At 40.4% G+C, this 25,609-nt stretch overlaps 1 non-coding gene across 1 annotated transcript; it reads right to left on the reverse strand.

Moving 5' to 3' along the window:
- Positions 1-24,206: 24,206 nt before the first annotated feature.
- LOC118482825 lies at positions 24,207-24,313 on the reverse strand. The gene has a single exon (XR_004868947.1). It is a non-coding gene; the product is annotated as a small nucleolar RNA R71 (small nucleolar RNA).
- Between the last annotated feature and the right edge of the window lie 1,296 nt (positions 24,314-25,609).

The following is a 25,609-nucleotide window of genomic DNA, read 5'->3' on the forward strand; positions in this document are numbered from 1 at the left end:
GGTCCCTGGGCTACGGGACCATCAGCTTTTGGTTTCCCACCGCAGGGCTACCAGCAGCCATCACAGCCACAGCAGTACCAGCCACCACCGCCGGCACCTATGATGTCGCCGCCGCAGGTTCAGGAAATCCTGCAAGGAATAAACAGTGTACGACGTGATTTGCAACATGAGATGCGAGCTGATCGCCGACGCAACGATGGCATGTTCAAGAAGATGTTTGATTTGCTCAAGGGTAAGAGTAAGAAGGATCGTTAAATCCTTCGTTGTTAGCTCTTTTACTCATGTCCCTGCGTGGACATCTATTCCTGTATTCTACCCCTGCGTGGGTATATTTCTCTTATTCTACCCCTGCGTGGGTATGTTGTTCTGTTAACCCCTGCGTGGGTTTGTTTTATTTTATTTGTTGTTGTTGTTATTTGTTTAGCCCCTGCGCGGGCATGTTATTCATGTTATTTGAGTTAAAGTCCCGTTTAGGGCAAAGATGTACTAGTTACTTTATTTAAAATTTGAAATGGTTAATTTGAATTTCTCATTTTATTTATGTGCATGAATATAATAATTAAAATAAATGGAAAATATCAATTTTTATTTGATTTGCCATTTTAATAAGAATCTTAGTAAGGTATAACCTAGCTTGAATGCCTTATTAACAGGCCTGGCTATTATGGTAAAACCTGGTTGAAAAGATTCAAATCCCTGTTAACATCTGTAAACATGTTAGCATTCTTGGCTAAGCGTGATCTGTAAAATCACACATGCCACCTTTTTTAATAAATTATCTACAGATTATATCTGTACACAAGTCTGTTCATGACTTGATACCTACGGGTTATGACTATGTCATATAGTGGCAGTTGTGGTTTATGACCCCCTGCCTAATAAAGGATTATTTGTTTAATTATACAATTTACAATCCTATAAAATCTAAATTTATAATTTAGTAAGTTGTCCGAAGTGACTAGGCCTATTGTGCCAATATACATTTCATTCCATAACACAGTTGCTAATTAAAGCCTTGAATGAAATTAAATTAAATTAACTATTATGGTTATTAATACCATGGTTAATAAATCGTCTAGAACGATAATACTGTTTAGGTTTCTAAATAGGACCTTGTCCTTTTATGTAGCTTAAAGCTACAATGGCCCAATCGGAGGAGACCAACAGTCATTCTGGAGAACACCCAGATAATACCAGGATTCACGTCACTGGTGAAGAATTGCAAGCGCTGATAGATAACGCTGTTGCCAAAGCTATGGATAGGCAATTCAGGGAATCTAGCGGTACTCGGAGTAGAACCCGAACAGTAACGCACGTAAAGCCCAAGACTCATTCTGAGGCTCATAGTAAGCCACCTTCTAAAAAGAGTGAGCCGAAGAAAGATGAGGATGATAATCACTCCTCCAACCACAGCAGTATTCCTAAGCAAGAAGTCAAGCTGAAGCATGATACGTACAGCAAGTCCTGTACGTACAAATATTTCGTATCTTGCAAACCCAGAGATTTTACTGGGGAAAAAGGAGCAGTAGATTGCATGACGTGGATCGATGAGATGGATACTGTGGTTGATATCAGCGGGTGTGCTGATAGGGACGTCGTGAAGTACGTGTCCCAGTCGTTCAAGGGAGATGCGTTAGCATGGTGGAAGTCACTCCTACAAGCTGCCGGTAAGGCCACTCTGTACGGTTTGTCATGGGAACAGTTTGTGGCCCTGATCAAAGAGAATTTCTGCCCGCAGCACGAGGTCGAAAGGATTGAATCGGATTTTGTATCTCTGGTTATGAAGAACCTCGATTGTCAAGCGTATCTTACTACGTTCAACACTTTATCTCGGTTAGTGCCTTATCTGGTGACCCCGGAGCCGCGAAGGATTGCTCGATTTATTGGGGGTCTGGCACCGGAGATAAAGGCAAGCGTCAAGGCTTCAAGGCCTACGACATTTAGATCCGTAGCTGATCTATCCCTCTCCCTCACTCAAGATGTAGTCAGACTGAGAGCTATGAAGAGCTCAGAGGAGAACAAAAGGAAACGTGAGGATGACACCTCACGAAGATCTGAGAAACGACACAAGGGAAACAACGACCATAGGAAAGGGTCGGGGTTCAAGAAAGGAGATCAGTCGGGTGAAAAACCCAGATGCAAGGTTTGTAGGAGGCATCATTTTGGGAGATGCAGGCAGGAGTCTAAATCCCAGTCTCAAGAAAAACGATGTGGAATCTGCAAGTCCACAGACCATAAAGCTGTGGATTGCAAGAAAATGAAGGATGCAACTTGTTTTGGTTGCAACGAGAAAGGGCACATTAGGCCCAACTGCCCAAAGAATGCGAAGAAAGCAGATGATGGGAAGAAGACTAATGCGAGAGTCTTCAGAATGGATGCCAAGGAAGCAGTTCTTGACGACAACGTCATTACAGGTACGTTTCTTGTAAATGATGTTTTTGCTAGAGTCTTGTTTGATTCAGGAGCTGATAAGTCGTTTGTAGATGATAAGTTCTGTAAATTGTTGAACCTTCCTGTTAAAACCTTTAGCGTGAAATATGAGGTGGAATTAGCCGATGGAACCATAGAAACCGCCTCGACTGTTTTAGATGGATGTGTTATATCCATTAGGAATCATTCTTTCCTGTTATCCTTGCTTCCCTTTAAGCTAGCTGGATTCGACATAGTGATAGGCATGGATTGGTTATCGACTAACCAAGCCCAGATTCTGTGCAACAGAAAGCAAGTAGTAGTTAAGACTCCGTCTGGTGAGTCACTTACTATTCAAGGAGACACCCAGCATGGATTGCCGAAGCAAGTGTCCATGCTCAAGGCATCCAGATGCATGCAGAAAGGATGTGTCATTTATATGGCACAAGTTACCATCGATGAGCCGAAGCCGAAGATTGAGGATATCCCTGTTATTTCGGAATATCCTGAAGTATTTCCTGAAGAACTACCCGGTTTGCCACCGGATAGGCAAGTGGAGTTTCGAATAGACATCATTCCAGGCGCAGCACCTGTAGCAAGAGCACCATACAGATTGGCACCAACGGAGATGAAGGAGTTGAGGACGCAGTTGGATGATTTATTAGCTAAAGGTTTTATTAGACCTAGCTCATCTCCTTGGGGAGCGCCAATCTTGTTCGTTAAAAAGAAAGATGGGTCGATGCGTCTGTGCATCGATTACCGTGAGCTTAACAAGGTCACTATTAAGAATAGATATCCATTACCCAGGATCGACGATCTGTTCGATCAGTTGCAAGGAGCAAGCTATTTCTCCAAGATTGACCTGAGGTCGGGTTATCATCAGTTGAAGGTCAAGGATGAAGACGTACACAAGACCGCGTTTAGGACTCGTTATGGACATTACGAGTTCCTAGTGATGCCGTTTGGGCTCACAAACGCACCAGCCGCGTTCATGGATCTCATGAATCGCGTCTACAAACCCTATTTAGATAAGTTCGTTATCGTCTTTATTGACGACATCCTTATCTACTCGAAGAGCCAAGCTGACCATGAGAAACACCTTCGTTGTATTCTCAAACTTCTGCAACAGGAGAAACTTTATGCCAAATTTTCGAAGTGTGAATTTTGGCTTCGAGAAGTCCAATTCCTTGGACATGTAGTAAGCGAGCGTGGTATCCAAGTAGATCCCGCTAAAGTAGAAGCAGTCATGAACTGGCAGGAGCCGAAGACTCCTACTGAGATTCGCAGTTTCCTCGGATTGGCAGGATACTATAGGCGATTTATCGAGAACTTTTCAAGAATTGCTGCGCCCCTAACTTCGTTGACTCGCAAGAAGATTAAGTTCGATTGGGGCCCTAAGCAGCAAGAATCCTTCGATATTCTGAAGAAGAAGAAGCTGAGCAATGCGCCAGTGTTGACATTGCCTGATGGAATAGAGGAATTTGTGGTGTATTGTGACGCATCACATACTGGCATGGGTTGCGTACTCATGCAGAAAGGCAAAGTCATTGCCTACGCTTCTCGCCAGCTAAAGGTGCACGAGAAGAACTACACCACCCACGATTTGGAATTGGGTGCGGTTGTGTTTGCTTTGAAGCTATGGAGACATTACTTGTATGGAACCAAGTGTATAATTTATTCGGATCACAAGAGTCTTCAACACTTGTTCAATCAGAAGGAATTGAACATGCGACAAAGGCGTTGGATGGAAACTCTAAATGATTATGACTGCGAGATAAGATACCATCCAGGCAAGGCAAATATAGTTGTCGACGCCTTAAGCAGAAAGGAAAGAGTGAAACCGATCAGAATCAATGCCAAGCGCATTGAGATAAGAAATAATTTGAATGAAAGGGTATTAGCTGCACAGAAGGAAGCTGTGTTGGAAGCTAACTATCCTGCAGAAAAGTTAGGAGTAACTGAGGAGCAGTTATCCTACGGCAAAGATGGAATGCTACGACTAAACGGACGAATATGGGTTCCAGTTTATGGAGGACTTCGGGATGTTATCCTCCAGGAAGCCCACAGCTCTAAATATTCCGTTCATCCTGGAGCTGATAAGATGTACCAGGATTTGAAAGCAAACTACTGGTGGATTGGTTTGAAAAAGTCAGTAGCTGAACATGTAGCTAAATGTTTGACTTGTGCGCAAGTCAAGGCTGAGCATCAGAAGCCGTCAGGTTTGCTTCAACAACCTGAAATTCCCAAGTGGAAATGGGAAATGGTGACAATGGATTTCATCACCAAGTTGCCGAAGACGAAAAAGGGAAATGATACCATATGGGTCATAGTAGATAGACTGACTAAGTCAGCTCATTTTCTACCCATCAAAGAGACGTATAGCTCAGATATGTTAGCTCAATTATACGTCGATAAGATAGTAGCGCTACATGGTATACCTATATCTATTATCTTTGATAGAGATACTAGATATACGTCGCATTTTTGGAAGAGTTTCCAACAATCGTTGGGCACTCGTTTGAATTTTAGTACGGCCTATCATCCTCAGACCGATGGTCAGAGTGAGCGTACGATTCAAACCTTGGAAGACATGCTTCGTGCATGTGCGATCGACTTGGGTGGTAGTTGGGATAAGAACCTACCACTGATTGAATTCTCCTACAACAATAGCTACCATTCCAGCATAAAAGCAGCGCCTTTTGAGGCCTTATACGGTAGAAAGTGTAGATCGCCCATTTGTTGGGCAGAAGTTGGAGATGTCCAATTGTCAGGACCAGATATCGTTTTTGAAACGACCGACAAGATAGTTCAGATTCGCAATCGTTTGAAAGCTGCCATGGATAGGCAGAAAAGTTATGCGGATCCTAAGCGCAAAGATTTTCACTTCGATGTAGGTGATAAAGTATTGCTTAAAGTATCGCCCTGGAAGGGTGTGATGCGATTTGGAAAGAAAGGCAAGCTGAGCCCGAGATATATAGGACCTTTCGAGATTATCGAACGTGTCGGGTCAGTCGCTTACAAGTTAAACTTGCCTGAAGAGCTTAGTGCTATTCATAATGTGTTCCACATCTGTAATTTGAAGAAGTGTTTCGCTGACGATTCACTGGTTATACCGCATACAGATATACATATAGACGAGAGTCTGAAATTTGTGGAAAAACCTTTGTCGATTGAGGATCGACAGGTAAAGAAGCTTCGAAGGAAGCACGTGCCTATTGTTAAGGTCAAATGGGATGCCCGTAGAGGTCCCGAATACACGTGGGAAGTGGAATCCACGATGCAAGAAAAATATCCCCATTTCTTTCAGTAAATCTCGAGGTCGAGATTTCTTTTAAGGGGGTGAGGATGTAACACCTCGAAAAATTTCGTCCAATAATGTCTTGACACGTGTCATAAGGTTCCGGTATGTGAAAACAGACTTTAGAGGGACTAAAAGTGACAAACAGTGAAAACTATGGAACGTAAGGGTCCAAAGTGTCAACAATGGATAAATAGACTCTATGATAACCCTACATAATGTTCATAACCTTAAACGGGTGGTTCATGGATCATACGACGCAGAAATTGCACAAAAGTGAGGAATTGCAAACTATAGGGGCCAAAAGTGTCAACATGTTTAGTTTATACCTCTGAGTGAACTTTTGGCAGACCCGAAGCTTTGAGAAGCTAAAATATACTCACTAGAATATGTGGTAAAAATTTCATGAAGTTTCGTCAACGTATGAGAAAGTTATGGCCAAAACCGTACTTGAAGGACTAAAAGCGTCAACGTCGAATTTCATGGCTTTTCGGTTGAGCGCAAAGTTATCCGAGGATATTACCATGTAGGTAAATGTCCCAAGGTTCTTAAAAACCAAGTTTGGGGGTTTACGAGTCAAAATAAGCAGCCGAAACATCGCATGCAAGTTCAGGGACCAAATCTGCCATGTTTGAAACTTGTTTGGCTGATCAGAGGGTCAGGCGACCCGCCTGGACATGCCCAGGCGGGCCGCGTGGGACTGCAAGTAACAGAAATCGCGAAAATGACCATTTTGGGTCCGAATTTGAAGTTGTAAACAGCTGTTATCACCTCTCTTTTGATCCAATGAAAGTCCTTGCATGCCTAGGCTACTGAGAACTTGCTACTACCTCTGATTTCATCCATAAAACAGATCAAAAGCTCATTTCTTTGAGCTCATACATTGTGATCAAGAACAATCCAACTTGTAAAACTCTCAAGACAACTTCCTGGAGCAAATCTGAACGTCAAGGCAACATCCTAGTGTTAACTAAGCATCAATAGGACCTTTGTAAGCTTCTAATTCAGTCCTTAATTCGTTCTTGCATCGATTATTAGTAAAAGTCAAACTGATTGTTCATACACTTTGACTTTCTGATTAAACGAGTTTCACTCAGTCATTTCTCAAATTGAAACCAGATATATGTTGGTATTTATGTGGGAAACAAACCCTCAAAAGGGTATTCTCTGATTCCCACTTTATGCATGCTAATTGTCGAGTCAAACTTGTTTCTAAAAAGTCAACAGAAATGATTTTTGTGAAAAATAGCTTAAATGGTAATGTTGATGACATGCAATCCGTTTGATCATTAAAAATAGCTTTATAATGAATATAAGAATGTGTTTTACTATGATCAACTCGACAATCTTTAGTATAGATACGAATCGGAACCGAAAGTCTTGTAAAACGACTATTTCGTAGACCATCGATTCGGATTCGTACATGCATGTTTGAGATCTGTATTGGAGGGTATTTTTGACCATTTTTATTTTGGTAAAACTTTCTGGAATTTTTGTTGCCTGAGTCTATGCTTAGCCGATTCATTTGCATGTTTCCGATTATGCTTAAAAGTTGACTATTTTGCCCTTTTTGATATAAAACGTGATTTTTGGAAAAGTGAAAGAGTAGAAATCTTTATTTCTAATATATAAACTTTCACCGAAAATTTCGGATCAGTTGGTGGTCCAGATTTTGAGTTATGGCCATTAGCGTAAAACTATGTTCTTAAGTTACATAAACGGCCCTTTTCGCATATAACCCATTTCAGGCCACGTTTTGATACAAAACTTTTTACCCACTGGTGTTACATAATATTTTGGGATTTTTGATGATTTTTATTTAATTTTTGGCTGATCATATCTTAGATCGCTTAGTTATTTCGGTTTATGTCGGTTTTGACCGTTTAGGCCATAAAATGAGTTTTATGCATTCTTTTGACCCGAAACCTTTTCCTACTGATTTTATATGTTAAATAAATTATTTTAAGTATTCTGGAAATATAAAAATCCCAGATTTATTTTGAAAACCCGGAAACGGCGTTAAATCGCAATTTAAGCATTTTTAGCGCATAGTAAGCGTTATACTCATTTTAAACATATAGGACTTATACCTACTGATGTAATTAGCATATTTTCACATAATAACAGTAAGTATAAGTATACGAACTCAGATTTCCAGTTTTGGCAGTTTTAGCCCTTGTGAAATTACTAAAATACCCCTACGGTGCATAGTTTGATTTTTAAATGTTAAGTTTGGTATATGGGTCATACCCTACTGATATAATATGTTAAATGGAGTATATTTACTGTATAAACCAGACCCGAAACTCAGATTTCTAATTCGACTCTTTTATAATCTTTTAAATGACCAAAATGCCCTTCTAAGGCATAAATTGAGTTTAAAACTATCCGGGGCATAATAGAACATAACTTACTGATATTATATCATATTTAAAGCATATTATCTCAGGAAACTTGCATTTGACTCTTTTGGCTACCCGTAACGCCCTTTTTGCGTTCGGTTCGGTTTACGTAACTAGTTTGCGTAAATTGACCGAAACGGGTCAAACGTTATCATTTTTATCTTAAAATCCAGAATGTATTTAGTATACCCATATTATACAAGTATTCAAACTTGTCGGGTCTAAATCACATTCTATCCGGTCTTTCGCTTAATCGTGCGTAAACCGTATCATTCTTAAAACTAACCGGTCAAAGCTTAGGCTTAAATAAAAGACCCGTTAGGAATCTAATAGGTTAATTATAAACCTTTGTTCCAGATTAGGAGGCCCAGTAAAAGCTACCAACACTTATCATTTGTGACTTATATTTGCTCAGGTAAATACATTTTGACTTATTTTCCCTATACGGGCTTGGGGTACGGTATTTAAAATACCGCTTGATCGGGCGCACAAGTCCTGCACCTTATGGGTGTACAGTCTTGAATAGCTTGTGCGACTCGTTTAAACAGTCTTGTCTTACTTTAGGCTTTGGGGGGGTTATTGACCGTGTCCCGGATATCCTTGGCATTATCTTACGAGATGGCCACGACCAGAGCACGGGGTGTAGGCGTACACTCGGCGTGTATAACTCTTTAATGTGGTGTGTCATTTAATCTTTAGCCCGGACAGTAGATCCCGGGCCACCAAAGATACGAGTGCATGTAAATCGTTCACAAGTTTATATTGCATAATTATCCCAAGTTAATAAAAATATTTATGCCTTGTGCATTTAAATCAATTTTCAATCATTTTCAAAATGAGTCAGTCGATTTGTATTTACCAGTGTAAACTGACGTATTTTTCCCAAAAGGTTAAGTGCAGGTACTATACGAAATAGGCTGGCTGTTTCCTAAGAGCGTCCACTATAGTCTCGCAAGCTCGGACGACAAAATATCTGTTGAACCATTTTTATCTTATTTTATTCGATCCGCCTGTGGATCCGTTTCAACTACTGTGATAATTTATTATTGCAATTTAAATAAAAGTTGAAATGTATCTATTTTTGCTTCCGCTGTGCATTATTATATTGTGTTGATTGTCTATGACGATGCCAACTACGTCACTGTACCCCACACCGGGCCCACCGGTGACACGTGGAAATCGGGGTGTGACATGCTGGTTCTGAGTTACAGGTCATGGGCTCCTACAATCCTTGGCCTCATGACCCATCTTGAGACACCTCTGACAACGGCCCTTGTTGCACTGGCCACTGTGGTGTCTGTTATAATTGTTGCACCTTGGGTGATTTCCTTGATATCTTTTCTGCCCGTGACTACCAGAAGACTGCTGATCGGGGCTCTGGTAGTTGTCAGTCTTTCGTTGCTGCACTTGAGACTGTACTGTAGCTGAACCCTTGCTGGAATCCCCTTCCCATTTTCTTTTGTTGTCACTGGGAGTAGCAGGAGTGGCAGAAGTGGTAGTGGTAGTAGTAACACTGATACGTTTAGGCAGTCTGTTCTGATCCACTACCTGATCCGTGAGGCGATGAGCAAGACGCTGAATATCCTAGATATTATCAAGGTTAGCCGATGTCACATGGCTCTGAATTTCTGGCGCTAGCCCCTTGAGATACAACTCAATGCGCTTGATTGGAGGGTCCACCATAGTTGGACACAAGATGGCCAGCTCGTTTGACCGTTTCGTATAAGCTTCAATTTCCGACCCTGTCATTCTCAGATGAAAGAGCTCCACTTCCAACTTGTGGATGTCATCACGTGTGCAGTATTCTCGTTTGATGAGTTCTTGAAATCATTCCAAGGGGTGGCGTTAGCAGCTGCCAGCCCTAATATCTGAACTTGCGCGTTCCACCAAGTCAGCGCAATTCATTCTAGAGTACCAGTGGCGTAGTTCACCCTGCGAGCCTCATGGCATTCACATATTTCAAATACCAACTCGAGCTTTTCAAACCAATGGAGGAGTCCAACTGCTCCTTCAGTGCCACTGAATGTGCTTGGACGACAGTCCATGAAATTCTTGAAAGTGCAACCAGGTTGCTGAACGTGTTGACCTCCTGCTTGTGCAGCTGCAAGTGCCTCAGCAACTTGTTCGTTAATGAGAGCCGTCAACTGGGCTTGTGTCATGTTAATACGTCCAGCCATGATCTTCATAGCAAAGGTAACATAATAAGTGAGAGAGGTTCGCGAATAGTGCGATGACAGAAGAGAGTGAGCACACAAGTTTTCTCAAGCAATAGTGGTTAGGTGTATCTAAGCATACCATGAGCAAAGTTCTATGTAATCTAGCATGTAGGCAATAAAACATATACCATATTACCTAGAATGTTGAGTCCTGCACGTGGAGCGAGGGGTCGTTGTGGATCGTTGAGCACTGTTCTGGTTATAGTCTGGTTTTAATAAAAACGTTTTCCCCTTATTAAAACCAAGTTCTCTATAACCAATGGCTCTGATACCAATCTGTCACACCCCCAAAATCCACACGCGGAATACCACCGCTTGGAGGCGTGACATGACCAGGATCAAGCCACCAATCATATTAAACAATATATAGTAAATGAAATTCAACCCATCAATATAAAAGGTGTTCAAAACCAAACATAGTTTACGTATTCAGCGGAAGCATAATTATAAAAATTGTGCATAAGTATCAAGTTCACAAAATGTAAATGTTTAACATGGAACTCAACAGTCCATGTGCCCACAATGATTGCGCCTCCCGTGCAAGCTCCATGAGTACCTATGGTCCTGCAAGGCTTGTAACAGAAAGTCAACAACTAGTTGAGCGAGTTCACAGTAAGTAAGTCCGTAATAGTAAGTTCGTTGCATCACCATGCGTTATTAAATAAGTCAGTTGTATGTTCATTTAGTGGGGGCTTCCCATGTGTGTATGTACTAGACTAGAGGTAACCATAAGTGTTCTTCTTAACCCGAGAACAATAGTACGTATGAGGTTTACGTAGGTTTTATGTAAGTGTCCTTCTTATCCCGAGGACAGTGGTACGCGGGGGTTACGTAGGTTTTACGTAGGTGCCCTTCACAACCCGAGGCAGTAATAAGTATAAGTTTACGTAGGTTTTACGTAAGTGTCCTTCGCCACCTGAGGATAGGGGTAAATACAAGTATACGTAGGTTTTACGTATGGGTCCTTCGCATCCGAGGACGATGGTAGATAGTCTAGTAACAGTGTAAGTACAAGTAATTGTTCAATCCCATTTCTTCAATCCCATTCCCTACCCACCGGGAATCCCATGCCTTGGTATGAGTGTGAACTCACCTTGGTTTGCCCGGTATGCTAAGTATGTGCTCACAGTTAATCAATCACGTCCTAAAGTACGCACGTGTACAGAATTAGTTTGTATTCACGAAGTTCACGTATAAGCACAATCAATGATCATAAAGTAGTACAAACCACGTATTCAAAATCATACAAGTCACGCGGATCACTTAACAACAGTTAACTAACTCAGTTAACTTTAACAGAATTAAACTAAGTCATTGTGCAGTTTACCCTTTCGGCGAAACACCCCTGTTTCGCCTTAAATCCCTCCCGACGAAACACTATCGTTTCGTCACATCTGTTTCGTCGCAAAAGGTCTCGGCGAAACACACTTGATTCGCCGTGTTCGTTTCGTCGTTAAGTGGTCTCGGTGAAACGCATCTGTTACGTCATGTCTGTTTCGCCGAGGGTATCGTTTCGTCAATAAGTCAGTTACGTCGATTAATCAGTTAATCACGGAAACCCTAATCATTGCTAACATCCGTTATCAACATCAAGCAGCAATCATACAGAAATCATTCAGTGTATAATCATCATCTAATCAACACATGATTCGCAAATTATCAAAACGTAGGTAGATTCATGACAGTAACACGAATTCGATCAGTATTCAATCAACCAGATTACCAAACATCAAACCGACATAAACATCATTAAATCTAGTTCCACCAATCACTTATTTACATCAATCCGGACCTGTTTATTAGGATCCCTAAATCAACATCATGTTTCGCATAAAGTTACGTAACCGATTAATCATGCCTAATAAATCAAGATTATCCTACACATGTCCTCACATCCATTCAGGAATCAAGCATACACAAACATGTATAAAGAAATCAGAGAATCAAGAAACCGATTTAACAAGCACGCAACTAACCAAGATAAACGGCATGAAGGTTTGATCGCTAACGAGGCTGAGAGAATCTCACTCAGCTACCGTCACACAGTGGGGAGAGTTCTAGGGTTTTGATTTGCCAAAGATGTGAAACAGGAGTCGGTTCGCGTTTTAATATACGAATTGACACACTGGGCCCGTAATGGGCTTTAGCGAAATACTGGGCCGACGAAACACGCCTGTTTCGTCGGCGGTGTGTGTGACGAAACAAGTTTGTTTCGTCGAAATGATTCATGGCGAATCACTTTTGTTTCGTCATATGGACTATGGCGAAACACACTTGTGTTTCGTCGAGTTGTTCAAGTCTTAACAGTTTACAAGTTCACGACCAAAACACTATATAAAACGCATAGCATAACAAAAAATCATCTGAATTATAATCCAGTGTACAGTTACAAGGAACATCAATCAAGTAACTAAACAGTCAACGTGCAATAAATGCGAATAAGGAAATCTTGGAAACTCGAGTTGTCACAGAATGAGGGTTCGTAAACCAAACGAGTATGGGGACTCATGTAATATGGTTTAACAACGCCTACATACTAAAATGAAACCTAACCTAAGTGCTTACGACCTATTACGACCCGTTTAGGTAGCTTATGCTACTTTAACGCGTCGTTCGTGTGAAATGCATTTGGAACGCCTAAGTAGCCCTATGATAAGTAAAATATGCCTTAACATGTCTAATATTGTTGCCAAATCAGTTTAGATATCCAAAGTTATGTTACATATGCTTAATATGAAATTTGGCGTAAAAAGGGCATTTTGGTAATTTACCTAAGGCACATAAACTACCTATCATACAACTAAATAAACGTCGTGACCATAAGGTATAACCTCGAAAGGTTATTCCCTATACAACTATGGTCACCTAATGCGTTTGGTCGGATCTTAATGATCGACCAAACGGGTCAGGTTCGAAAGTATAAGCGATTGTTTAGATCGCTTACCTTACGACCCTATATAAGCACTAAACTAAAAGTGACGCGCTAAGCATGTTAAAACATGCTTAACTGAGTTTAGAAAATAGGTTTCGTATCAAAACAAACGGTTTTGGTACCTAAATGTAGTTTGGTTACAAAATACGCAATAACACGTATTTTGGCCGAAACTACGACTCGTCACTGAGCCTAGATAGCGTGGTAATCAGTAGGTATAGTCACTAGGGGCTATAACCATCGTGATTACTCTCACGTTATGAAGTTCAAACGAACTTCGCATTGACCATAAACTGGTCAATGCAGAAAGTCAAACAAAGTTTGACTTTCGGACTCGAAAAGCGATAAAAGAACGAAGGAACACTTACAAAGGGTCCCCGAAAGCTAATCTTGATCCAAGTAGCTCAGGTATGAAGCAATGGCTTCAACTTAGAGCTTTAGATCAGATTTTGTGGGTTTTTGCAAGAAAGGGGGTATTTGTAGGATATGCAAGACCGTTAGGATCGTTTATCGAATACCGTGCTCGAATCTCATCCGTACATGTGTCGGAATGTTATGGTAACTCAATTTGCCCCCACCCCCAGAGATTGGCATGAGGCATTGGCCTTTGGAGTGTCGAAAGGTTGTTAACAGTAGTTAAAACGAGTTTCTACATCTGACCCCTGCTTACGGACCGTAAGGGTGATGGCTTACGGTCCGTAAGCCATCAACTTTGGCAGAATTACACTTTTGGTCCCTGCACCTTGTTTCGTTGTGTAACGGCACTTCTAACACCCGTCAAACCCAATTTCAAGCCCCACAATGATGTTAAGACATAGGGAACATGAAATATGCTTGAAAACATCTCGGATGTCGGTTCGTTTGGCCGTACGGTTACGATGTTCGGTTAATTACGACGGAAGTCGTAACGCACGCAAAAATGGTCCAAAATGCGCGACGAATGGAATTTTGACAAGTCAAACACTAAGGCAAAATATTATAATGCTTACATAAATTTTTGGATGTCCGGATGTATTCAGAACGTAAGTTATGCGTGAAAGTGCAAACTTATGCACTTTTTGACACTTCTAGTCCCTGAATGACCCAAAAGTTTATTTTAGCACACTGAACCCCTCAAAGCCTATTTCTAAGCTATATAAGGGATATTTAAGGTGTGTTTAACTTATGGTCATGTTCCGGAATGTCTGTTACAGTTCAAATTGGCATATTTCGCAGTTTGTCAAATTTAGTCCCTGTAGGCGAATTAACTTGTTTTTGCCATACCAAAGCCTTCAAAACTTATTTCTAAGTTATGTAAAGGTTATTTAAGGTATGTTAAGTATATGTTGATGTTCCGGAGTTTTTGTCGCATTAAACTGATTGCGTTTACACACCAGTTTGTGTATAACTCTCCAGAAAGTGATATAGAGTTTAAAATTGAACAAAAGTCAAAACATGAAAAATGTCAAACATAAACAAACAAACATTGGGATCAAATAACTTTGTTTTATTGATACTTGAACTGTTTACAATGATTTTAGACACAGATGTTACAAATGGTCTGCATTGGGATGAAGTCTCCTTGATGGACATCTGAACTTCCAGGTTGCATGCTTCTTAAGGATCCTTGATCTTGAGAGACGTTGGATCCTTGATGTGCTGTAAACGGGGGTCTTGGAGGATAATCCATGGATCCGAAAACCTGCGATGAGGATCCTTGAGGCTAAAAGGAGGATCCTTGAACCTGAGAGAATCCTTGAACCTGAGAGGATCCTTGAACCTGAGAGGATCCTTGAGCTGGTTGTGTCCCCATGTACCCTCCTGAGCTGGTGAAGGATCCTTGATGCTGGAAGAAGGATCCTTGATGCTGAGCAGAGGATCCTGTTGGTTGAAAATAGGATCCTAGGGCCTGAGTCATTGCTGACGATCCGTAACGCATCCCTGTTAATCCACCCAAGTATTGGACATCCGGAGCTGCAGAATGCTGGGAGGTTATGACCGGGGTGTCGAAATTCAGAGACCTAGGCATTAATGGAGAATGATCCTCCACTGATCTCTTCTGTTTTTTGATATCACCAATTTCCTTGAGAATCCTTTCGTTGGTTTTATCCTGCTGCTGTATGTGAACCTTCATCTGCAAAATCAAAGTAAAAAGGTCACTAGTAGTAGGATTAGAAGAAACAGAAGAAGTTGGTGGTTTTGAGAAAATAGGGCTTGGTCTCTTTGCGGGATTTTCAGCATTCTTCTGAGATCCAGAAGGTGGTGGAACGCCCTATGAAGAACTGATTGTCGGCATTGAACTTGAAGTGTTCTTTGCTGAAGAAGCCATCTGCTTGGATATGATGAACCAAAATGATCACAAAGACAAGAATTTCTTAGGAATGAAGCACCAATTACCCCACGGTGGGCGCCAAACTGTTTTGTTCAAAAATCAAGCAAGGATAATGCCACCAAATCTTTTGTTGTGAGGTGTGATGCTTGAATATATGAACAATTATATGAACAACTTGCAACTCAAATAAAGAGACGACACGAGGATTTATACGAGGAAAAAGCCCTTGATCAAGAGATGATCTCCGGCATAAAAAACCTCGGGTGACGGAAACTACCGATCACCAACTAAGATTAAACAAAAGGTTGTTACAAGTCGGGATGATAACAAGCTTGTTACAAGGATCACTAGTGTGCAAAGTGTAAAAGTGTATGGAATTGCTAAGTAAACTGCCGAGAGTTGTTCGAATGTGTGTGTTTTTTTGCCAAATTCGCTAAGTGTTCTAACTCAAGCTTGTTATCCCCTTTTAAAATTAGAAATAACCAACATAACTAACTATCCGCTAATTGTGCAACTCTCCCACGATCTCCATAACATTCACAAGGGCTAAGCACGTGCGGAATATTGAGAGAATATGCTCCACGAATATCGGCAAGACCAAGTCCAGGCACATATTCCTGCAAAACGAGCTTACATACAAGGTAGACAACCGTTACTATAAAAATAACAATGAGGATCCTGAATCCTGATCCTACAATACATTCTGAGGATCCTAAATTCAAACATAATTAATGATCCATGATCCTGGCAGCACTTGAGGATCCATGATCCTTGGGAAATCCTCCCCTAAGAGCTAGTCCGATTACAACGGCTAGTTTTTCGCTAACCAAGTTGTTCCGGATCAAATAGAAAATATGACTCATCTAGTTACAATCAATTCCTCATATTTTAGGGGCAATTGTTGGGGAAGGATTTTCTAATGTATGGATCACGGATCCTCAAGTGCAGCCAGGATCACGGATCCTCAGTTCGGTTTGAATTAAGGATCCTCAGATGACGTTGCAGGTTTAAGGATCCAGGATCCTCATTATTATCCTTACATTAACGGTTGTTTCCGCTATATTTGAACTTGTTTTGCAGGAGTATTGAAATGGTCTTGCCGAGATTCAAGGGGAATATGCTCCATTATTCTACACGTGCATGGCTTGTATGACCATTATGGAAGTCGTGGGAAGCTAGCATGATTTGCGGATTGTTAGTTAGCTAGATTATTTCTATTTTTATAAGGGGATAAGAAGCTTGATTAGATAGAACAAGTTAGCAAACACACACTACTCGAGAACTCTCTACAACTTATTGGCGATTTCACACTTTTTACACCCTAGTAATCCTTGTAACAAGCTTGTTATCATCCCGATTTGTAACCTTTACTTGTTTAATATAGTTAGTGATCAGAAGTTTCCATCAACCGAGGTTTTTTATGCCGGAGATCATATCTTGATCAAGGGCTTTTTCCTCGTATAAATCCTTGTGTCACACATTCATTTCATTCATATATTGTTCATACATTCGTCCATTAATTCAAGCATCACACCTCACAAAATCGGATTTGGTTGTATTATACTTGTGTGATTTTTGACCAAAACACTAACCCAGGAGACCAGATTCCCATACTTGTCTTCGACCCAAACGAAATCCTAGAGTTCCAGCACCCAATCCCTTAGCCTATGATCCATGGAATTACGACCATAGGGATTATCGAGAACTTTACCCACAAGAGGAACCCATACCAAACCCATTAGCACCATACCCAAACCTTGACCCTCTAGATCCATACTAGGATGCCGATCAGTATGTTCGGGAAATACTAGAGAATCCATACCCATATGGAGAACCCTTACCACCGTACCCTGACCCAATACCAGCACCACCACCACCCATGAGTACCGAAAACGTGCAGGAACTCCGCACGTTTGGTGAGGAGTTATTAGATGAGGGAGAAAGAATCAGACAAATAGGGGAAAGGCTCGTTTGGAAGTACAGCGAGCGAAGCATGCAATACTGGATGAACCCTTAGTAATAATAATAACAATATAGATATAAATATATATATATATATATATATATATATATATATATATATATATATATATGCGAGTAGTTTGAATATATATATATATATATATATAGATAACCTAAATACTTAATGATGCATAACTAGTAAATGTCGCAATGCACGACGATTTTGATCAATGTGTTTGTTTGTGTGATTGCTCGCATTAAATCTTGTTCTGTGATATTAATAATTGGTAATTGTTTATAATCCAGATGGACAACGAAGTGAATCTGGAAAACCCGAATAACGATAATAACGGAAACCAATTAGATAACAGTGCCCTCCAACACATAGTGGCATAAGGGATTATAGATGCCATGCCATATATTATCAAAACAGTTAAGGAAGCAGAAAACAATAAAAGTAATAGTGGAAGTAAACGACCACCTACTGAACCCAGTCACAGCGTAAACAATGGACCGTTACTTCCATGTCTTATGGTTGTTCTTACAAAGAATTCTGGTCTTGTAAACCAATGGAATTCTCGGGCAATGAAGGAGATATTGCAGCTCTACGTTGGATAGAAAAAACTGAGGCAGTCTTAGAAATAAGCAAATGTGCAGAAGAAGATAAGATCATGTTTACTTCCATTCTTTTTAAGAATGCAGCTCTAGAATGGTGGAACACTATTCTCGAGTCTAGAGGAAGTGACAGAGTCTATAATATGGAATGGACTGAGTTTAAGAATATGGTTGAAAGGAAATTATGTCCTCCTAATGAAAAGGAACAAATTGCTAATAAGTTCCTAAACCTTAGAATGATTGGAGTAGACTGTAAGGGTTACACTACTATATTCTTCGAATATGCTAGAATATTGCCAACCCTAGCTTCACCAGAACCAGTATTAATCTCCCGTTACATCTGGGGAGTATCAGTGAGATTAGACATGTAGTCAAGGCAGCTAGACCACAAACCATAGAAGAAGCTGTAGAACTAGCCAATACCTTGACTGATAAATTAGTACGTACACAAGAAGAAAACTAGGGAAAGAATCTAGTCCAAAAGCTTACCCAGGAATTTCGCTACGGTAATTCCAACCGTGGTAAAAACATAGGTTCTACCTCCACACCTTACTGTAAGTCCTGCTAGAAGAAACATTCAGGGAAATGTTCCACATACTGCAATTTTTGCAAGATACCTGGACACAAGGAAGAAGACTGCAGGAAGAAACCCAGTAATGGAGTATGCTTCAATTGTGGAGAAAAGGGGCATATCAACCCAAACTGTCTTAAACTAGCTCCAGCCATGAACAACAAGACTACTAAGAATGCTAAAGCGTTTATTCTAACTGCAGAAGAAGCAAAGATGATTCCGGACGTGATTGCCGGTACGTTTTTAGTTAATGATATTTTTGCTAAAGTATTATTTGACTCTTGTGCAAACCAAAGTTTTATTAATACTTCATTTTGCAAACTTCTCAACCAACGATTAACTAAACTTCAACAAGAATGTCGAGTAGAAACGGCTAACGGAGAATCAATTAAGATCACTGAAATCTTGTAGGGAGCAAGAATAGGAATTTCAAAACATAATTTTATCACTAATCTTTATCCAATGAATCTGGCTGGATTTGATATTGTATTAGGAATGGATTGGTTAATAGCCAATAAAGCCAGTATTCTATGTGATCAAAAGTCAATACAAGTAAATTCACCAAAGGGTGAAAAGATCACAATTATGCAAGAAAAGGGTCACTAGTGTATATGATTTCCATAATCATTAACACTAAAGGAAAGGAATTGAAGATATTCCTGTAGTATCTCAATTCTTCGATGTGTTTCCAGAAGAGCTACCGGGACTACCGCCGGACAGGGCAGTCGAATTCAGAATTCACCTGCTACCAGGGACAGCATCGATTGCCAAGGCACCTTACCGTTCGACACCTGCAGAAATGCAAGAACTGAAGAAACAGTTAGATGAACTTTTGGAAAAAGGATTCATACAGCCTAGTTCATCACCGTGGGGAGCACCAATCTTTTTTTTTCAAGAAGAAGGACGGATCAATGCGTATGTCCATTGATTAGCGAGAACTCAATAAAGTTACGATTAAAAATCGGTACCCATTACCGAGAATCCATGATTTGTTTGATCAATTGCAAGGAGCCGGATTCTTTTCTAAAATTGACTTACACTCAGGATATCATCAATTGAATGTACAGGAAGAGGACATTCCTAAAACTGCCTTTAGAATAAGGTATGGCCATTATGAATTTACAGTCATGCCATTTGGTTTAACCAATGCCCAGCCGCATTTATGGACATGATGAACAGAATATGTAAACCATATCTGGATAAATTCATAGTTGTCTTTATAGATAATATTCTCATTTACTCTAAGAGTAAAGAGGAACATGCAACGCATTTGCATGCCCTCCTTACATTATTAAGAAAGGAAAAGCTTTATGCTAAATTTTCGAAATGTGAGTTTTGGTTACAAGAAGTGCAATTCCTTGGACATTTAGTAAATCATTAAGGAATTCATGTAGATCCCACAAAGATCAAGGCAATTACTAAATGGAAAGTCCCTAAGTCACCAACGGAGGTGAGAAGTTTTCTGGGACTGGCCGGTTATTATAGACGGTTTATTTATTATAGACGGTTTATCCGCGATTTTTCTAGAATAGTTATTCCTAGAACTAAACTGACCTGTAAATCAGTTAAGTTTGAATGAGGACCAAACAGGAAGAAGCCTTTAGAATCCCTAAGCAAAGATTAACCAACGCACCCATACTAGCATTACCAGAAGGAACTGAAGACTTTGTGGTTTATTGTGACGCGTCTAAATTAGGTTATGGATGTGTGTTAATGCAACGTCAAAAGGTTATAGCCTATGCCTCTAGACAACTTAAGAATCATGAAGAAAATTGTACAACCCATGATCTAGAATTAGGAGCCACACTTTTCGCCCTTAAAATTTGGAGACATTACCTTTATGGTAGTAAGTTTACCATTTTCACCGATCATAAGAGTTTAAGATATGTTTTTGGGCAAAAGGAATTAAATATGAGACAGAGACGCTGGATGGAAATTCTTAGTGATTATGATTGTAATATCCAGTATCATGCAGGAAAGGCTAATGTAGTAGCTGATGCTTTAAGTCGAAAGTATCATGAAAAGCCAAACAGAGTATGTTCTCTTAAATTAAATCTGCAGATAGATTTAAACGAGCAAATTAGAGAGATACAGGAATCAATAATCAAGGACGATATTGAAAAATTAAAAGGAATGATTAAGGAATTAGAACAAGGAACATATGAAATTTGGAGATTCCATAAGAAAAGGATTTGGATACCCAAACAACGAAACCTACGCCACCGAATTTTAGAAGAAGCCCATAAGTCTAAATATACGATGCATCCTGGAAGTGATAAAATGTATTAAGACTTAAGAAAGAATTTCTGGTGGATAGGAATGAAAAAGGATATAGCAGCTTATGTTGCCAACTGTTTAACATGTTCCCAAGTTAAACCTGAACACCAGAAACCCTCAGGTTTATTGCAGCAACTAGAAATGCCAATATGGAAATAGGAATTGATAACAATGGATTTTGTTACCAAATTACCCAAGACACGAAAAGGTAATGATACAATCTGGGTGATTGTAGACAGATTGATCAAGTCTGCTCATTTCTTACCAATGAAGGAAACTTTCAGTATGGAACAATTAGCCAAGTTGTATGTTAATAAAATAGTTTCCTTACATTGAATTCCTTTATCCATTATTTCTGATAGAGATAGCTGCTTTACTTCTCATTTTTGGACTAGCTTCCAAAAAGCAATGGGAACCAAATTAAATCTAAGCACAACTTATCATCCTCAAACGAACGGACAAAGCGAAAGAATAATTCAGACGATGGAAGATATGCTTAGAGCTTGTGTAATTGATTTCGGAGGAAATTGGGACGATCATTTACCATTAATAGAATTTTCCTACGATAACAGCTATGATACCAGTATCAATGTTGCACCATTCGAAGCACTTTATGGACGAAAGTGTCGAACCCCAGTCTGTTGGGCAGAAATTGGAGAAAAGCAACTATTTGGACCAGAGATAGTACAAGAAACAATGGACAAGATTATTCAAGTCAAGGAAAAACTAAAGGCAGCACGTGATTGACAAAAGCGTTATGCTGATAACAGACGAAAACCGTTGGAATTTCAAGTGGGAGATAAAGTATTATCAAAAGTTTCTCCATGGAAAGGAGTAGTCAGACTCATCAAGAGGGGAAAGCTAAGCCCCAGGTATGTTAGACCTTTTGAGATTATTAGAAGAATAGGACCTGTAGCCTACCAGCTACAACTGCCAGAGGAAATGGCAGGAATACATGATGTATTTCATGTATGTAATCTCAAAAAGTGCTTAGCAGATGAGTCATTAGTGGTACCTCTTAAAGACATAGAGGTAAACAAAAACTCAAGTTTGTAGAAAGACCCTTACAAATTGAAGACAGAAAGATCAAGAATCTCAAAACTAAGAGATTAGTTCTGGTCAAAGTGAAATGGGATTCCAAGAGAGGACCAGAGTACACTTGGGAGCTCGAATCGAAGCAAATGTGTAAAGGAAATATCCACACCTGTTCCAGTAGACCTCGAGGACAAGTTCTAAAACAAGGTGGGGAGGATATAATAACCCTCCTAAAAATCTTACAACATCCCTATACGCTCTAAAATACACCCCGTATACGAGAAGTGGGCCCGAAATACCTTTTTTTATAAAAATCAAATAAAAACAATAATTTATGTCTGTCGCGGGGCGCGACAGACTGCTCTTGATCCGTCGCGGGGTGCGACAACCTTGCCACCAGGCTTAACCCGGTTCTGCCACGTGTCGTCAGGCGTGTCGAGGTTAGGGTCAAGTCAGCAAAGCTAGGGCCTACCCTTGAGTCTCTCACGGGGCGCGAAGACCTAGTCTTCGTCTTTCGCGGGGTGCGAGAAAGGGTCGATCAGACCCTATAAATAGAGGGGATCGGCTTCAGTTGAGAATTCGTTCACAATCGATCTCACTCTCTAAAATTCTGAATAGCAATTATAATATCGGGTATGATAACCCCCTAATTAGCGAAGCTCTGCCTCGTTGTAAGTATCATAAACCCCGATTACGTATTAGATACGCTGCCCGATTGATCTAGTGCTCCGTAACGCATGTCGAGGCTCTAGCTGACTCAGTCGTTGGAGTTCTGTCTTGGGGAGGGTATAGCTAATGTAAATTTTGGGTTATTATACTAACGCGTGTGCATTGTTTATTTAACTAGATTATAACCAGGAAGTCACAAGGAAATACCTAAAATAACAATGTGATTGATTCTCTTTTTCAAAAAGCGTTTTTACAAAACCTCAAATGTTTCAAAGTACAATTCACAGCAATTGAGTATTTGTAAATCTACAATTATCATCGGTATGTTGGGGTTTTGTATACAAAATTTGTTACTACATTGTGAGTAGTAACATTACCACAAGTCAAGATTGACAGTGCCGTGGATGGTAATTAAAGTAGATGTAAACAAATGTAATTGTTGGATTGCCCTCAATGCTGTAAAATGATAAAACCTGTTTCGATTGAACCGGGATTCACTCGCTAGTATTTCTTGCTGATAAAATGTTTTTAAACGCGTTTCAGGTAACAAAATGTGAAAGCCAATTAGAAGCCAACTGGAGAGCACTGAAGGCTTGGAAAAGTGGCTAGAAAAGTTACCTAAATAAAGAAGAAGTTTTATTTCAATAAATTAGGGTTTGTCCCTAACAACATGTTTGTAATGGAAACTTGGGTTTTTCCCATATATTTATTAATTATAAAATGTCGTGTTTTACTCTGATAAAATATTTCCTGGCTTCGATCCTGATGAAATTTCCGCTGCCAAATTGATAAACACCGATACCACTAATACTGGTTCACGGCCGCCCGTTCCCAAGGATAGGGGCGGGGGTTGCGACACTCCAGTAACTAGGATCTAGAAAACAATCACTGTAGACACGACCACGGGTCATGGTCAGCGACCACGGGGCCGTGGTGAGACTTCTGACCAACAATCTTTTTTGTTTTTATCGCAGGACTTGGAACCCAGGCGCAGCACCTGATCTTTCTACGCAGTGCATGAGCTCCAGTTCCAATAAAGACATAAAAGAACCTCTAGATGAACCCGAGCGCTTTCTAAGAAAAAGACTTAAAGCTAAAATCCAAGAGAAAGCCTCGGGGGACCAACTTCCAATGGCGGATCAGCGTACCCTAATGGATTACCTGCGGCCCACGGTAGGTAATCTCGACGCCGCTATCAATGCACCGAACGTCGATGGCAATAACTTCGAACTTCGGCCGCATTTGATCCAAATGCTCCAAAAGTCTGCAACCTTCCATGGCCTAGCGGATGAAGATCCCCATTTACATATTACCAACTTTTTAGAAATGTGTGATACTTTTCGGATCAACGGGGCATCAAACAATGCCATTCGCCTCCGGATGTTCCCGTTTTCACTAAAAGACTGAGCTAAGGCTTGGCTTAACACCCTCCCAAGTGGTTCAGTAAACACTTGGGATGAACTAGCCCAAAAATTTCTATATAAGTATTTCCCTCCTTCTAAAACAGCTAAATTAATGACTGAAATTAATACATACTCACAAGAGGATGGGGAATCCTTATATGAGACTTGGGAAAGGTTCAAGGAGCTATTAAGAAAATGCCTTCATCATGGTCTTGCAGTATGGCAGCAAGTATCCACTTTCTATAATGGGTTGTTGCCACACACAAGACAAACACTCGACTCTAGCTCCGGGGGACTTCTAGGTAATCGTCGCCCAAATGAAATTTATAATCAAATTGAGGAAATTGCTCAAAACAATTTTCAATGGCACACTCCTCGAGGCACAAAATCTATTGCCTCGTGCGCCCATAAGGTAGATGAAAGCACTTCTTTACAAGCCTAAATCGAGGCCCTCTCTTCAAAAATCAAAAAGTTAGAAATGGCAAAAACGACCTCGGTCTTGCGAAGGGTGTGGTGGGCCACACGAAAATTGGAGTTGTATAAAAGAAATGGGTAATCAAACGGAAATGGTAAACTACATTGATAATAGACCTAGGCCGTCGGGTTCTCCAACGGGTACCTACAACCAAGGATGGCGTAACCACCGTAACCGTGGTTGGAGAGAACCCGGCAATAGTAGTAACCAACAAAACCAAAACCAACGAACAAACTTTCAACAACAAAGAAATGAGTAACAAAATTTCTCTCAACAACAACAAGGGGGACGAGAGAGGCTTGAAGATACTATCTCACGCCTCATCTCCGACAGCGAAAAGAAAAACTCGGATTGATTACAACAAATGGAATCAAACTTTAGAAATCAATAAGCTAGTATTCAAAACATTGAAAAACAACTAAATCAACTAGCTCAAAATTTCTCCGAGAGACCACAAGGCGCGTTACCCAGCAATACCGAGCCCAACCCAAAAACAACTAAATCAACTAACATTGAGAAACCGTACCGTAGGTCCCGAGGAGGCTCCGGTACCTCCTTCCGACAAAATCCACCCATTCAAACCACGACCCAAAAGGAAACAATTCCTCCGCCAATTCTCGAACCTACCAAAAGCTCCTCGGTACCCTACCCCGGTCGGTTACTTCGCCAAAAGACCGATGAGCAGTTCACAAAATTCATAAACTTACTAAAACAATTGCATATCAATCTTCCATTGGTGGAAGTCCTCACTCAAATGCCAAAATATTCAAAATTTATGAGAGACTTCCTCACTCACAAAAGGAAAATTGAATCATTACAATTAGTCAATTTAAGTGAAGAATGCTTCGTCGTGCTACTCAACAAACTCACACAAAAGAAAATCGACCCCGGAAGCTTCACCATCCCTTGTTCCATCGGGGGATCACCTATACGCAATGCGCTAGCCGACCTTGGGGTTAGCATCAATCTCATGCCCACTTCAACGTTTGACCGACTCAGACTAGGTAAGACAAGCCCCACAAAGATGAGCATAC

Source organism: Helianthus annuus, chromosome 1 (genome assembly GCF_002127325.2).
Source record: "Helianthus annuus cultivar XRQ/B chromosome 1, HanXRQr2.0-SUNRISE, whole genome shotgun sequence".
NCBI classification, from domain to species: Eukaryota; Viridiplantae; Streptophyta; class Magnoliopsida; order Asterales; family Asteraceae; genus Helianthus; species Helianthus annuus.